Source organism: Dama dama, chromosome 9 (assembly GCF_033118175.1).
Source record: "Dama dama isolate Ldn47 chromosome 9, ASM3311817v1, whole genome shotgun sequence".
NCBI lineage: Eukaryota > Metazoa > Chordata > Mammalia > Artiodactyla > Cervidae > Dama > Dama dama.
In genome coordinates this window covers 47,257,102-47,271,562 of record NC_083689.1, presented here as the reverse complement: position 1 = coordinate 47,271,562, position 14,461 = coordinate 47,257,102, and the positions used below count along the sequence as shown (strand labels likewise).

The 14,461-nt window shown below is 35.1% G+C and overlaps 1 protein-coding gene across 4 annotated transcripts in view; it reads left to right on the top strand.

Moving 5' to 3' along the window:
* Window positions 1-14,461, top strand: part of AFF4 (ALF transcription elongation factor 4) — a 79,370-nt gene that overhangs the window by 12,426 nt on the left and 52,483 nt on the right. Inside the window, exon 2 of one of the 4 annotated variants that reach the window (XM_061151294.1) lies at window positions 14,311-14,402. The exons of the other annotated variants lie outside the window; for them this stretch is intronic. The gene's annotated coding sequence lies outside the window, so the exon portion shown is untranslated. The remainder of the gene's footprint in view (window positions 1-14,310; window positions 14,403-14,461) is intronic. 4 annotated transcript variants of the gene reach the window in all.

Below are 14,461 nucleotides of genomic sequence, written 5' to 3'. Positions count from 1 at the left end.
AGAGGAAAACTAGGAGTCCCAATTAGAAGGCTCTAGCATTTGCCCAAGTCAGAGATAAAATGATGGCTTGTTTGAACAGTGGCAGTAGAGAAGGAAATGAACTGATAAATACAAGGTATATTTTGGAGGCTGTGATTATGGATTGGATGTGGAGAGAGGTTGAAGGGAGGATTCAGCAAGAGCAGTTTGTTGGTAGAATGAGGATCACTGGAGCAGGAGTTGTTGAAGTTAAGGGAAAAGAGATCAAGAAATCAGTTTTGGATGTACTGAGATTGTATTCCTCAGACAAAGGACATGATCAAACAGATCCCTGAATTTGTGGTTCTCTATCTCAGAAGAGAAGGTGTGATGGGGAGCTTATCTTGGTATTTGTAGTGTAGGCATATTGTTGGTATTTTAAGCCATGAGAATGTTGGGAAAGAATGTAAACTTAATCAGAGACTGAATAAGACCCACAACTGAGTGCATAGGAGCACCAATTTTTAAGAGGTCTGGTAGATAGAATGGGAAGAACCTGATACTAGGAGAACTGGGAGGTTATAGAGGCCAAAAGTATGTTAAGGAGCCATTAGTGGCTGAATATGTTGAATGGTAGGGTCAACTAAAATGATAGAGTGTCTGTTGAATTTAGCAACTTGCAAATGAGTATGATCTTGGCAAAGGAGTGGAATGTGGGAAGCTGGAAACAGAATGTTGCAAGGTTGGAAACAGAATGTGGAATAGTGATTGGATACATTTTGGAAAGCAGTTTGTGTGTATCAGTTAAAATAGGAGATGCTCATTCCATGAAACCTAGCAATTCCACTTGTAGGTATCTGTTCCAGAAAAACTCAGTCATTGGTACAAAGAGAAATGTATTAAAATGATCATTACAGCATTGTTTGTAATGGCAGAAAAAAAGGAAACAAATATCTATCATCTGGAGAGTGGATAACACAGTAGTGGAAATAAATGAACCACAGCCACGTGTGTCAGGATGGATTAACTTCAACATAATGTTGAAAATTTAAAAGGCTCAGAGTCTTTATAGAATGTACCATTTTTAAAGGTTGAAAAATATGCATAACAATTCAATGTCTTATTTAGGGATTCATGGGCTTCCCTGGTGGCTCAGAGGGTAAAGCGTCTGCCTACAATGCAGGAGACCTGGGTTCGAATCCCTGGGTCGGGAAGATCCCCTGGAGAAGGAAATGGCAACCCACTCCAGTACTCTTGCCTGGAAAATCCCGTGGACTGAGAAGCCTGGTAGGCTACAGTCCATGGGGTTGCAAAGAGTCGGACACAACTGAACAACTTCATTTCACTTCGCATGCATAGTCATAGATGGAGAAACAGTGGAAATAGTGGCTGACTTTATTTTTCTGACTCCAAAATCACTGCAGATGGTGATTGTAGCCATGAAGTTAAAAGACTTACTTACTTGGAAGGAAAGTTATGACCAACCTAGACAGCATATTAAAAAGCAGAGACATTACTTTGCCAACAAAGGTCCGTCTAGTTGAGGCTATGGTTTTTCCAGTGGTCATGTATGGATGTGAGAGTTGAACTATAAAGAAAGCTGAGTGCAGAAGAATTGATGCTTTTGAACTGTGGTGTTGGAGAAGACTCTTGCGAGTCCCTTGGACTGCAAGGAGATCCAACCAGTCCATCCTAAAGGAGGTCAGTCCTGGGTGTTCTTTGGAAGGAATGATGTTGAAGCTGAAACTCCAATACTTTGGGCACCTGATGTGAAGAGCTGACTCATTGGGAAAGACCCTGGTGCTGGGAAAGATTGAGGGCAGGAGGAGAAGGGGACGACAGAGGATGAGATGGTTGGATGGCATCACCGACTCAATGGACATGGATTTGGGTAAACTCCGGGAGTTGGTGATGGAGAGGGAGTCCTGGCGTGCTGCGGTTCACGGGGTCGCAAAGAGTCGGACATGACTGAGCGACTGAACTGAACATATATAGTAAAAATATAAAGAAATTTATGAGAAAACGATTAACACCAAAATCAGAATAGTGGCTGTCAAAGGAGCACAGGAGATGTGATCCAGGAGGGGTACACAGTAGCCTTCATTGGCAATGCTGTGTTTCCCTGGCAGCTCGATAACACAGGTGTTCACTATATTGCTTTGAACACCTTTTGGGTAACTTTTGAGTAAAACAAATGGTTGCAGAGAAAGTGGAGAATCACCAAAAAGTCCTGGCCATGGAAGAGAATAGAGGAGAGGTAGACTGGTCGCTTGAGAGATCTGTGGGACCAGGAAAGACTTTCTTTTTTTAAAGATAAATATGTTTGAATGATGATAGAGAAAGGATTAATTAAAGAGAGAAAAGTTGACCTTGCTGTAGAGAAGTCAGTTACTGATAAAAGTCTAGAAGAAGATAGCAAAATGGGCATAATTGTTCTTTGATAAATGCTTTTTCTTTTTTAGCCAGAGGAAAGAAGAAAATGGATGCAGTGCTGGTAGTTTGAAAGTTGATGGTTGATTGATGAGAAGATTTCTCTCTGATCTTTAATCTTTTTAATCTTTGTTCAGTAAGACAAGGTCATTAGTGGAATGGAAGTTAGGAGGAAGAGTCATAGAACTCCATGAAAATTCCTGTGAGGAATAGGAAAGAGCATTTGTCAGAGAAAGTAAAATTTCTGGGAAGCTTTGAGGGCCTAGTTGAAAATGATTTATGAAACTTTATTATGAGAAGTTAGATGATATGTAAAGATAGAATAAAGCAAAAATGGTATGGAATTGTCTTTGCTTCCATTTTTTTTTTACTATGTTGTTTTTATTTTTTGGCCACGTGGCATGGCATGTGGGATCTTAGTTCCCCAGACAGGGATCAACCCCTCTTATCCTTCCCTCCCACATTGGAAGCGCAGAGCCCTAACCACTGGAACACCAGAGAAGTCCCTTTACTAGTTAGTTTAAACCTGAAGGCTATAGAAGTCTCTTCAGATGAAAGGTCCTTTCATGCAAAATTCTATTTTGGTACCTGTTTTTTTTTTAATGTGTGCTGGGAAGATAAGCCCAGCTTAGTTTTTATTTTTAAATTGAAGGATAATTACTTTAGAGAATTCCGTTGTTTTCTGTCAACCATTAACATGAATCAGCCATAGGTATACATTGTCCCCTCCTTCTTGAACCTCCCTTCCATCTCCCTCCCCATCCCAGGTACCTGATGTTTTGTTATTGTTGGCTTTGATCTCCAGTGTACAACCTGTTTCCCTTCCTTATAGGAAATGACCTCTTCAGACTCTCATTGGGTGGAGAAATCCTGTCAAATGAGGCAAGAGGAACTTAAAAACCAGTGAGGCTGTTTGCTTTAACATAAAGTTACGTTTAATCGCAGTTGTAATAAACTGGATTCTGAAATAATTGAAATCTTAGCTCAGTTCTCATTTTGACTTTTGAAGTGTAAATCATTTAATAATCAACACTAGTTAAAAAAAAATTGCAACATTGCAGACACTAGTTCTGAACATTTGAAAAAGGCAAGGTAAAGGTCACATTTTACTCTTTCAACCATTTTTGAGGTTTTAAATTTTAAAAGGTTATAAAACTACATGTTTTTATTAAAAAATTATAGGTGATGAATTTCTGGTTCTCTGGGAATGCACCCTTTTTTAAACTATGAGTACTATATTTTTTTATTGTGGTTATATATATATAATGAAATTTATTTTAATCATTTTAAATGTACAGCTCAGTGGCATTATGTACATTTACAGTGCTGTGCATCTACTGTCCATTTTCAGAACTTTTTCAGCATCTTGAACAGAAGCTCCATACCCATTAAATGATAATTCCCTATTCCGTTATGCCCAGTGTCTTGCAACCACCATTCTGCTTTTTGTCAATTTGCCTTTTTTACATACCTCATGTAAGTGACTGGCTTATTTCACTTAGCTTTGATATCCTCAAGCTTCATTCATGTTGTAGCATGTGTGAGAATTTCTTTCCTTTTTAAGCTAAATTATATTTCTTTGTATGTGTATACCACATTTCGTTTGTCCATTCATCTGTTTATGAGCACTTGGGTTGCTTCCACCTCCTGACTTCTGTGGATAATGCTGCTATGAACATGGGGTGTACAAATACCTATTTTGAGTTCCTGCTTTCAGTTTTTTTGGCTGTATATGTAAGCGTATGATTGCTGGATCATATGGTAATTCTATGTTATATACTTTTTTTGAATGAGCAACAAACTTTTCCACAGCAGCTGCACCATTTTACATTTTCACCAGCACTGCTCAGGGTTCTAATTTCTTCATATTCTTGCCAACATTTTTTAAACAAGATTTTAAAATGTTGATAATAGCCATCGTAATGGGTGTGATGTTGTATCTCTTAGTTTTGATTTCCATTTCCCTAAAGACTGATGATGTTAAGGATCACTTCATGTGTTTATTGGCCATTTGTATATTTTCTTTGGAGAAAAGCTTATTCAAGTCCTTTCCCTATTTTTTGATTGGGTTGTCTTGGCATCTTTGTGGAAAATCTGTTACAAATGTGAAGTATTAATATATTTCCAGACTGCTGGTTCTCTTTTGAGGTTTCTAGTAAATTTTGAAATTGGGAAGTGTATGTCTTCCAACTTTCTTCTTTTGCAAGATTGTTTTGACTATTCTGGAACCTTTGAATTTCCATGTGAATTTTAGTATCATCTCATCAGTTTCTGTAAAGAAGTCAGCTGGGATATTATGATAGGGACTCTGTAGAATCTGTGGATCAATTAAAGGAGTATTTTTATCTTAATAAATTCTCAAATCCATGAATAAGATTGTTCCCATATTCTTAGATCTTCTTTAATTTATTTCAGTAATGTTTTGTAGTTTTCAGAGTTGGAATTTTGCTGTTCTTTTGTTAATTTTTTTCTAAGTATTTGTGTGTGTGTTTGTGATACTGTAAATGTAATTGTTTTCTTAATTTCATTTTTGGTTTGTTTATTGTACTTTATAGAAGTAGAATTAATTTTTTTCTGTATATTGATCTTATGTCCTACAACTTTGTTGAGCTCATTTATTAGCTGTCACAGGTTTTTAGTGGATTCTTTACGGTTTTCTACATATGATATCATTATTCTACTTTTCCTTTCCAGTTCAGAGCCTTTTATTTCTGTTTTTTGCCTGATTGACTTGACTAGAACCTCTATACAGTGTGGATTAGAAGTGGTGAAAGGACATCCTTGTCTTGTTCTTTTCTTGATCTTAAGGGGAAAGCATTCAGTCTCTCACTATTAAATATGATAGCTCCATTTTCCTTGTAGATATACCTTGTTAGCTTTAGGAAATTTACTTCTATTCCTAGTTTGTTGAGTGGTTTTGTCAAGAAGGGATGTTGCAACTTGTCAGATGCATTTTCTACATCCGTTGAGGTGGTCATCTGGTTTTTGTCCTGTGTTCTATTGTTATGGTGTGTTAATTTAACTGATTTTTGGATGTTAAGCCAATCTTGCATTCCTCACTTGGTCATGGTATATAGTCCTTTGTAATATTGCTGGATTTGGTTTGTTAATATTTTGTTGGGGACTTTTGTGTAAATATAAGGTTTGTATTGATCTGTAGATTTTTTTTTTTTTTTTTTTTTTAGGTAAGAAATGGATTTACTCAGATTCAGAGAGAAGCACACTCCACAGACAGAGTGTGAGCCATCTCAGAGGGCGGGCACAGCAGCCTGATCTGTAGATTTTTTTTCTTTGTCTGATGTTTTCATAACAGAGTAATATTACCTTTACAAAATTAACTAGAAGAAGTTTCTTCCTTCCTTCTTTTGGGGAAGAGTTTGTGAAGGATTAATGTTAATTCTTTAAACGTTTGTTCAAGTGTACCAATGAAGTCATTCAGTTCTGAGCTTTTATTTCTTTTTTTTTTTTTCCTTTTATTTATTTATTTATTTTTAAAAATTTTTTTATTTTTTATTAGTTGGAGGCTAATTACTTCACAACATTTCAGTGGGTTTTGTCATACATTGATATGAATGAGCTTTTATTTCTAAGAGTTTTTTTGACTGCTAATTCAGCCTCTTGTTATGGGTCTGTTCTGGCTTCCTGTTATTTCTTGACTTATGTGATCTGGTGTCTTTTCAGGAATTTTGTCCATTCCATTTAGATTACCTACTTTGTTTGCATACAGGTTTTCATTGTATTCTTTTGTAATCTTTTATTTCTATAAGGTTGGTAATATTGTCCCCTCTTAATCTTTGCTTTTAGTAATTTGAATTCTCTTTCTTTTTTTCTTGGTCATTGTTTACTAAAGGTTTTTCAACATTCTTGGTCTTTTTAAAGAACTAGTTTTTGATTTTGCTAATTTTCTCTATTTTTCTATTATGTATTTTATTTCCACGCTAATCATCATTTATTTCCTCCCTTCTGGTTTCATTTGGTTTAGTTTACTTTTAATTTTTTTTAGTTTTTTGTTTATTTATTGTTTTAGTTTTTTAAGATTGGTTTAAAATCTTTCTCTTTGCTTAATATCAGTGTTTATAATTACACATTTTCCTTTAGCACAGCTTATAAGTTTTGGTATGGAGTTGTGGTTTTATTATTAATATCTCAGAGTTTCCTTTTTAGAACTTCTTCCTTCTTTGACCAACTGGTTATTTAGGATTATATTGTTTATAATTTCCATACATTTGTGAATTTCTCAGTTTCCTTCTGCTCTTGATTTCTGATTTCATCCCATCGTGATCCAATAACATACTTTGTATGATTTCAGTCCTTTCAGATTTATTTAGATTTGTTTCATGGCCTAATGTACAGTCTGTCACGGAGAATGTTCTGTGTACACTGGAGGAGAATGTGTATTCTGCTTTTGTTGAATGTTCTATACCTGTTAGACCTAGTTGAATTATTACAGTGTTGTTCAAGTCAGTGTATCAAAACCTGAGAGACTGTTAACATTTGTTCTACTCATATCCTTTATCTCTTGAATAACACCAGGTTATTTTAATGTTGTGAGACCTCAGTTGTTTCTGGTAGGGAAATGAGCAGTTGAAGCAGAAAGTTGGGATCCTCAATTCTTTAAAGGAACACACTGGTCTGAAACTTGTTAATAATGCCATAAAGATAAAGGAAGAGTTGACAAAGATTTCTTCATTCTCTTTTCAAAAACAGCTTTATTGAGGAATAATTTGCATTCCATAAACTCACTTGTTTTTAAGTGTACAATTCAGTGATTCTTAATCAGTTTATGAGTGTGCAGCTGTTACCACAATTTAATTGCTGAACATTTCCATCACCCTAAAAAGATGTGTTGTGTCTGTTTACAGTCACTCTTTATTCTTTGTTTTACCCTTTATTCTGTTTTTTTAGAGGGAGGGAGAGGGGGGCTGCACACCAAGTGGCTTGTGGGATCTTAGTTCCCTGATCAGGGATCAAACCTGGGGCCTTGGCAGTGAGAGTGCCAAGTCCTAACCACTGGATTGTGTTAAATACTCTGGACCATGTTAAATACCACTGGACTGTGTTAAATACTTGTATAGTGTTAAATATTCAAATACATTCAAATAGTTCCCTCATCTAATCCTTACCATCCAATTAGTATGGACGTTTTTTAAAGGACAGAAGTGAGATTTGTATAGATTACTTACCTAAATCATATGTCTAGTGTGTTACATAATCACAACTAAATATCAAGTACCCAGTTCCAATATAAAGGCAGTTTCACTTGGACATAGCTGTTAGTAGTGGATGGATAAGACTTACAATAACTGCAATGAGTAGCAACTCTATTAAAGGGCTGTTAAAGCCAGCCCTTTCCTTTGTTGAGTACCCCAGTCCCATGTAGTCCATAGTATAGTTCGTTTTTAGTCTCTCGTTACAGGTAACTGAGAAGTAAAGATACAGATAGCACATAGTCTGTAGTAAAAATATTTAAAATTATTTATTTAGATTGATTATAGTTACTCCATTGAAATAAAGAATGGAAAACTCTAGAGAGGTTGAACAAATATAGATCAAGGTGAAAGTCAAAAAGACAGAAAGAAAGCAAGAGACTTGGAGAGAGTATTGACAAATTTCAAAAACTGCAGTGTGAGATTTGCATTTTAGATAGAGGAGAGTGTAGGCCTGCCTGTAGAGTTTGGAAGTAGTCCTGAAGGAGGAGCCAGAAGACTTGAAGAGGTGGTCAGTAGAGTAAGGATGCAGTTTAGCATAAGATTTCTAACCTCATATTTCTCAGCTAAGATGTAGCACAGATTGGAAAAGCAAATGGTTATTATGTAATCAAAAGGCTATCACTTTAATAGGAAAATGGACAAAAGATGTAAATAGGCAGTTCACAGAAGAAGAAATATGAAATATGAATGGCCAAACAGCTCATGAAAAAGATGTGCAGTCTTAACTATCATAGAAATTGAGTAGAATGCAGCTATGAGCTTTCAAGATCAAGGACCATCTAGAAGTCATTCTTTATTTTTTCCCTGGCTTCTCGAATAGTGCCTAGAAGTAGCAGACAGGTTCCTGTATTTGTTGAATAAATAAAACAAGTAACGTTGGAATAATTTTTTTTTTAATTTCTTAGGTGATTCAGTTAAAAAAGACTCATAATGCCTGGATTGAAAATGGCATGGTTAAAGGACAGTGTCACACTCTATTAGTAGGCTGTCAATTAAAACAATCTTTTTGAAAAGCAGTTTAGTGGTATACATTAAAGTGGTATAGCATATATCCTTTGACTCAGCATTTTCACATGGAGAAATTTATCTGAAACGAAAATAGTGTGCACACACATGTACAATCATTATAATGTTTGTCATACAGAATTCCAGCTACAACCTCTTCAGGGGCTTTCTGGTTAAATTGAATACTATGCAGGCAATAAAAGAATGAAAATTCATATATATTGTTATGAACTATGTTCATTACTTCTTAAATGAAATAAGAATTGTATGTGTAATAATTTTCACCTTTATTCTCTGTGACTCCTTGGAATATGATTTATTTCAGGGAAGTGAAACTATTGGTGACTTTATCTTCTACTTTATAGTGATCATACTCGAGTTTTGGGGCAAAGAGCGAGTGTTACTTGTGTAATTGTAAAAACAGACCCATCAAGGTTTATCTTTTTTGAAAAAGGAACCCTTTTACACTGTTTGTGGGAATGTAAGTTAGTGTAGCCACTATGGAGAACAGTATGGAGGTTCCTTAAAAACCTAAAATAAGAGTTACTGTATGATGTAGCAGTCCCACTCTTGAGCATATATCTGGAGAAAACTATGATTCAAAAAGATACATGCACCCCAGTGTTCATAGCAACACTATTTACAGTTGCCAAGACATGGAAGCAACCTGTGTCCATCAACAAATGAACGGATAAAGGTGATGTGGTATATATACACAATAGAGTATTACTTAGCCATAGAAAATAATGAAATAATGCCATTTGCAGCCACATGGATGGACCTAGAGATTATCATACTAAGTAAAGTAAGTCAGAGAAAGGCAAATGTCATATGATAGTACTTATATGTGGAATCTAAAAAAGATACAAAGAACTTATTTACAAAACATAAATAGATTTAAAGACATTGAAAACAAACTTACAGTTACTAGAGGGGAAAGAGGAGAGGGATAAATTAGGAACTTGGGTTTAAAATATACGAACCACTGTACATAAAATAGATAACCAGCAAGGACCTACTATATAGCACAGGGAACTGTAGTCAGTATCTTGTAATGACCTATAATAGAAAGGAATCCAAATACATACATGTCTATAACTGAATCACTTTGCTGTATACCTGAAACTAAAACAATGTTGTAAACAACTATATTTTACCAAAAAAAATTTTTTTTAAATGTTTGTCTTTTTTGGAAAATACATACGTGGAAGACTATTCCCTATTTACATTTGCAGGAACAGCCAAAATATTTACTGAGGGGTAAGAAAGATGATTTAACTAAATAGGGAGACATCTTTCATATTATGCATGAAAACTGGATATTCAGATTTTCAGTTTTCTTGTGTTTAGCTTATGAGAATGGTGGTGGGCATGTTTTCCTATTAGTTGAGTTAGTTGTATTTCTGTATAATCAGCACTTAACAATTCTACTTCCAAGTTTAAGCTAAAGAAATAATGAGGCTGTCAGTCATATGGCATACATTGTGTTGCACCTACTTTTCCTTACATAACAACATTTATGGAAATTCCCCAGGTTAATTGGAAATTATCTACTTCATTTGTTTTAATAAATCATGGTTTATTTAACCATCTCTTTGTTCTTGGGCATTCGATTGTTTTAAATTGTTTTACCACTAAAAACAGTACTGCAGTGAACATCTCTGTAGCCTATAGCTGTGCTTGTAATTCTGTGGAAGACAGTCCCACAAGTGAGGCTGCTGGGCTGAAAGGTTTGTCTTTATTCTGGCTGAGTTTGAAATGTATTCACCATTTTAATAACTGTTATTTTAGAAAAGTACATGGCTCTTAATTGTTATTAAATAAAACATTTTATTATTGGATTGGGCTTTTTAAACTATTAAAATCCCACATGTTTGGGGATTTATTTCTTGCCTCTGTTTTACTGATCAATTTGTTCATTTCTTTACCATGCTATTTTGATAATGGTAATGGATTATAATAAGCTTTAATCTAGTTTGGCAGGTTATTCTGTTCTCCCCCATACTAAGTATGTAATAGACACTTGTTGCATATTAAGTTAATAGTGCACTTAATAATATTAAATTTTGCTTTAGATAAATTTTGGATGTTGATTTACTTTTATTGAACTGAAGCTTGGCCTGTGGATGTTGTCCCCTCTTTGCAAGTAATAAGTGTAATTTTTTTCTGAAATGTGATAAATCATGACACAGAGGAGTTGAGGAGAACCGGATAGCAGAGTAGATTTGGAGGTACACCTTAGTCATGAGAGAAGTAGTGTAAGCCCTAGAGGAGAAACAGTTTGATGGTAGTCCCAAGGCTGAAAAATGCTGGAAAGCACCCGTTGTGCTCTAATATTTTAGTCACTGTTAACCTTTCATATTTTATTTTTAAAATCTCAAACCTAAGAAAAGTATGATACAGATCTCTATACCCTTCACCTAGATTAACATTTAGTTGCTGCTGCTGCTGCTACTCTTCCTTCTGCTCTTCCTTACCCTTTCCTTTACCTCTGTCTTTCCCTCCTTCCTTTATCCATCCCTCTCTCTCTTGTCTCTCCCCCCAACACCACATATAATACTTTCTATAGGCATACTATCTATACATACTAGGTATAGATTCCAATGGGCATTGAACCATTTGAGAGTTGGCAAACATAACATTTCGCCTGTGTGTTGTATATGTCCTAAGTAAGAATCAAGGATTTTCTCCTACATAATGAAATAGAGTTATCACAGTTGAGGGACTTAACATTGCTATGTTATCTGAAATGCCACCCATAAAAACAGAACTACCATATGATCCAGCAGACAAAAGAAAACAAAAACACTTGAGATATATGCACCCTTATGTTAGTTGTGGCATTATTTGCAATAGCCAGGATATGGAAGCAGCTGCAGTTCCATTGGTAGATGAATGGATAAAGAAGATGTGATATATAAATATGTTTAATGGAAAATTATTCAGCCATCACAAAGAATGAAATCTTTCCATTTGCAACAATATGGATGGACCTAGAAGGTATTATCCTAAAAAGTTATTTAAGTCAGATAGAGAAAGACAAATACTACATATTTCATTTATATGGGGAATCTTAAAAAAAAAGAGCAAGCACAATAAAACAGAAACCGAGTTTTCCATACAGAGAACAAACAGATGGTTGCCAGAGGGGAGGGGTTGAGGTTGAAGGAAAGAAACAGGTGAGGATGATGACGAGGTACAAACTCCAGTTAGGAAGTAAATGAGTCAAGGATTTGAAATGTACAGTGTGAGGAATATGGTCAGTAACTATATATCATGTTTGTATGGTGAAGTATCTTACTAGATTCATTGTGGTGATCAGTTTCAAATGTATAGAGGTTAAATCAGGTTGTATAACAGGAACTAACATAGTGTTGCAGATCAATTACACTTCAGAAACAAACTCAGAGGAGGCAGAGTTAAGATTTGTGGTTACCAGAGATGGGGGATAAGGGTCAGGGGAATTGGATGAAGGCAGTCAAAAGGCACAAACTTCCAGTTATAAGCATAAGTGCTAGGGAGGTGCTGGACAATACAATTTAATAAAATTAACAGTGCTGTATGTTTTACTTAAAAGTTGAGAGTCAATCATTGAGTTCTCATCAAAAATGATGTTTTTCTATTTCTTTAATTTTGCATCTGTATAAGATGATGAATGTTCACTAAACCTACTGTGATGATGACTTTATGATACATATCAAACCATTATGCTGTTAACTTTTCAAGTGCTGTGTATTATATCTCAATAAAACTAGAAGAAAAAATTTGTAATTAGTATATCAACTTAAATACTGGATAGGTACTTAAACAATTTACCTTAAGTAATTAAAAATTTTAGAAGAAGAACCTTCTTTCTACTTGCTAATTTTCTTTTAGAAATTATTTTATCTAGTAGATTGGTTGTGATATAGCAGGTTGTTATTTTTTACTGAACTCCGTTTTAGTATAGTAGTTGAAAATATAGGAGGAATATAATTTTGCCTGTACAACAGAGATATACTTTAAATTGAGTCATTTGAATTTCATATTAATTTTGGGTCAGCTCAAGTGGAATTATTGGAATTACTGCTTTGGGGAAAACTTTATTTTAGGCAGAGAGACTGATACTGAAAGACACAGAAGGAAAAAAATATAACCAGTGTATTAGATGTGAAAATAAGTCAAATCAGAAAAAACCTAGAGAGTAAGAACTGAAACTGGGATATTAGTTATTATTAGCAATCATTTAATTTCATCATGAGCTTCTTGGCAGTTTTGTTAAACGAGGAAATACTCAGTGTGATGACTTTTATTGTTTAAGAAAACAAAGTTTTTATTATTGAATTATAGGAGAAATTTTATTGTGGGAATCATCTGTTTTTGCAGTAAACGTTCACATGTTTCTTGCATGATTATGTTAGTGCTGTCGAATACATAAAATTAAATCATAATTTAAATAAGGCATATCTGTTGTTGTCTGATTGTTCAATAATTTGGGGTGGGGACTGCTCTGGGTCTCCATTGTGTTGAGCAGGCTTTCTCTGGTTGTGCACAGGCTTCTTGTTGTGGTGGGTGAGCTTCTCTAGTTGGGGCACATGGGCTTAGTTGCCCTGCTGTGTGGGATCGTAGTTCCCCAACCAGGAATTGAACCCGCGTCCCTTGCAGTGGAAGGTTGGAGTCTTAACCACTGGATCACTGGAGAAGTCCCTGAGCTTTCAATAATTAAACTTAGGAAATAGAGGAAATTGGTAGTTAGTGCAGAAATGGATACAGACAGGTTCATGTGTTGTGGCACCATAGCTCTAGAGGTCTATTTGAAGTTTGATTGTTAGTGATACACAGTTATTAGTTGGCACAAGTGTACTAGGGGATAATAAGTATTCTTTCATTTTAATTTCTGAATACCAAAGTGTAGATGTTTTGTGGTATTTATTAAAGAAAGAATCAAATACTTTTTGTGGTTCTGATGGGAGACTAAAGAAAGCACACACTATTCCCATAACCTCAAAATAGTTTATATTCTTTTCTAAGTTTATTAGAAAGTTGTACATAAAAGAAAGAACCTGAATATATATTTGGATACCTGGAACACATTTTTAAACACTAAGTTGCTTTATTTGAATGATAGTAAATTGCAAATCAGAAAGTTTTATATTTAAATGTTTATTTGTGCTTATAAAAGTCCTCAAGAATATATTGGTTTTGCTGTCCTTTCTCATTTTACAATTATAGTTTCTACCAGTCTTGGTTGACTTTAATTTTCTGATTTAATACAATTTCTGAATCTTATCATAAGGCTGAAAATACTCCACTGTATAACCTGGTCTTTCTGTTTGGCCCTCAGCAGAATTTTCAAAGCAAAACAAAGCAAAACTAGGACAGATGATTAAACATATCTCCAGGGAAGAGTGTGTTGCAGAGTCCCTGATAATCCCTTGTCCCAGGATTAGACAACAGTTTTCATTATTACCTATTAACCAAAAATCCCACTGATGTAATCTATTTTCCTTGGTTTCTTACTGAAAACAGAACATACTGTCATGATTATAGAAATGACACCCTCATTTACCCCTTCTCCCAAAAGACTTTTTCTTTTTCTGTAAAATTTCAACCACTGTTACTAACCCAAGTTATTTTTAGATTCTGCTGCTGAAAGCCTCAGTTTTGGCATTTATTGAGGTGTTAATTGAAATATTAATGTATTTAGAGCAGAAATGTCGTTTTTTAGGGAATCTAGAGCAACAGCAAAGCTGAGATCAGACTGCCATAAGGATGGACACCAAGGAAGCTGTGTTTGGGACAAAAAGAAATCAAGATAAGGTAGATGGAAAGTAGAGAAAAGCACTGGACCCTGGGGGGAAGGGGTGGTAGGTAGGAGT